A 2,430-nucleotide genomic window follows, 5' to 3' on the forward strand; every position below is an offset into this window, starting at 1 on the left:
AGAAAACGCAGTTTTTAAGTTTATAAGTTCACAAACCTTCTTTCTTCCACCGTCACTATACATTTAGATGCGGGAGGTCTGTCCAGCGTCTTCCCCACCACCTGATCCAACTCACCACCAGTTGGTGAACAGTTAACAGCTCAGCCCCTCTCTTTACCTGAGTGTCCACAACATACTGCTGCAGGTCTTGTGATACAATTCCAACATCGATCATCAACCTGCGACCTAGGGTGTCCTGGTACCACCTGCACTTATGGACACTCTTATATTTGAACATTGTGTTCGTTATGGCTAAACTGTGATTTGCATCACTTTGTAAATATGAAGACTGGAGAGGGGGTTCTGGTGGTGGTGTGTGTGTGTCTGTCTGTGGGGGGCGGTATTGTAATGTACTGTTTGAGCTGTCTGTGGATCAAAGAACCCTTTAAATACTAGCTGGAGCCAGCTTCAGCCAGCGTAAAGAACACAATAACAGGACTGTCATTGTGTTCTCTGTTTCCACAGAATACAACCAAAGTTCTGTGGAAAATGCTCTGTTGACTAAGACATTTCCACAGAACTCCTCGTGGCCTCGTTCCAAACATTTCTTTTGAACAGATATTGATCATAAAAAAACACCATACATATTTGTGGTTCATTATGAGGGCACACAATGAAAACATATCCAGTGAAACCCAAAGGTGTGACAGGTATTTCCACTTTACAGTCCAACATTATGTGATGTTTATCAAACCTTTAGAACAATGCCTTTGTTTCTCCCTGTTGAGTTAAGACCTCTAACAAAATTATGCCATCTAGAAGTTGGTCAAATGTGAAAAGTAGGGGTGGAGCTGAACCCGAATACGGTATTCGGAAAGGCACAAATAGCGTGTTTTTTTACAAATACTTATTTCAAAAAAATACTTTAAAAAATATTTGTATTTACGAGCGCAAGCCACTTCACAAGCACATGGCACAACATAGAAGAGCCACCTCCACGGGACCATCTTTGAACAGAGGCGGTGGTTTACGACACCAACTCTCTGCCATCTATAATCCAGTTTTGAGATCCCTCCCCAGACGCCTTAACGCCAACTCACATCCTGGGCCATCTGACCTCAGGAAATCACATGATAAGGTGGGGCCAGGTTTCACAATGAGCTCACTTGAAACCCTGGCTGATTGTGACCCACACCCGTTTTCACACCTTGGCTCATGTGATTAGGTAGAGGATCATCATGGGGTCCTTTTGTCCCTCTTTGGGGGGAAACTCCCACTGGGTTTAAATCTTCTCCCTTCTCTTGTTTGCCTAAATTCCCACATCTGGGCTGAACTCATTTAGCCCAAAGGTCAGCTAATCAAAGGGGTGTGAGCTCACGCCTGCCACTCAGCAGTCTATGAAGATGAATGGTAGATGATCCTGTGGAGCTTGGGCTGTGAAAAATAAGCCCATGTAAATCTTGTATTTTTCTTGTTTTTCCTCTTTGGATTAGTTGGTGTTGCTGCACTTGGTCACATTACCATGTAAGAATCTGTTCTAAGATGACTTTAAATGTATACATACAGTATAAATATATATATTTATTTTTTATTAAAAAGGATAGGGAGGGCTCAGCCATTCCATTCATACCAGCTGTCCCTGATAGACACACCAGGGATCCTAAATGCTGGCAAGTCCACAGAACTTGTAAAAAAAGAAATGATCACATATATTGAACTCTCTACCTCTCTACCGGGTCCGCATCTTTTTACATTTATTCTTCAAGTTGGTTGATTCACACCAAAGAAGAAAAACTCTGTGGAAGCCCAGCAGGATCTGCTTGGTAAAAAAAAATTACCACTACATTATTGTGCGGTTCACCCATGGTGATGAACTCGAAGACTTGGACATAACTATACAGCAGTATTTACTTGAAGCCAAACCAGAGCTCCGACAAGTCATCCAAAGCTGTGGAAACAGGTTCCACGTCTTCAACAACCGAAGCACAGACACAAAGCAGGTGGAGGAGCTGATTACGAAGATTGACGACATGGTGGCAGGAAATGGTGGCACATACTACACAATGTATAGAGAGGTGGGGGAAAAGACAGAAATTGGGTGGCATGGTTAAAGAATACAGGTTTATAAGTGAACTATTAGAGAATATTCTGCATTTTAATTTCCTTCTTAAACAACAAGACACTGTAAAGAAATAGAAATGTGTAAATTACTTTTGCCTCAACTAGCACAGACTTATTTTTCTCCCATTGAAAATAAAATAAAATGAATTATGCCAAGGATCTCATGAAGAATAACAAATTTTAAGGATAATTGTGTGCTTTAAGTGTGATGTGCTACTGATAAGTTACTTGTCAGATAGATAGATAGATAGATAAAACTTTATTAATCCCTCGGGTGGGTTCCTCTGGGAAATTTGGTTTCCAAAAAGCACAGCACCGACAGAAGTTACA

The 2,430-nt window shown here is 41.3% G+C and overlaps 1 pseudogene; it reads left to right on the forward strand.

Moving 5' to 3' along the window:
* The first annotated feature begins 321 nt into the window (after positions 1-321).
* Positions 322-2,175, forward strand: LOC148101678 (uncharacterized; annotated as a pseudogene).
* The last annotated feature ends 255 nt before the right edge of the window (positions 2,176-2,430 follow it).

The sequence above is a fragment of the Neolamprologus brichardi genome, chromosome 9 (genome assembly GCF_056152115.1).
Source record: "Neolamprologus brichardi isolate AB-2024 chromosome 9, ASM5615211v1, whole genome shotgun sequence".
Classification (NCBI taxonomy): Eukaryota; Metazoa; Chordata; class Actinopteri; order Cichliformes; family Cichlidae; genus Neolamprologus; species Neolamprologus brichardi.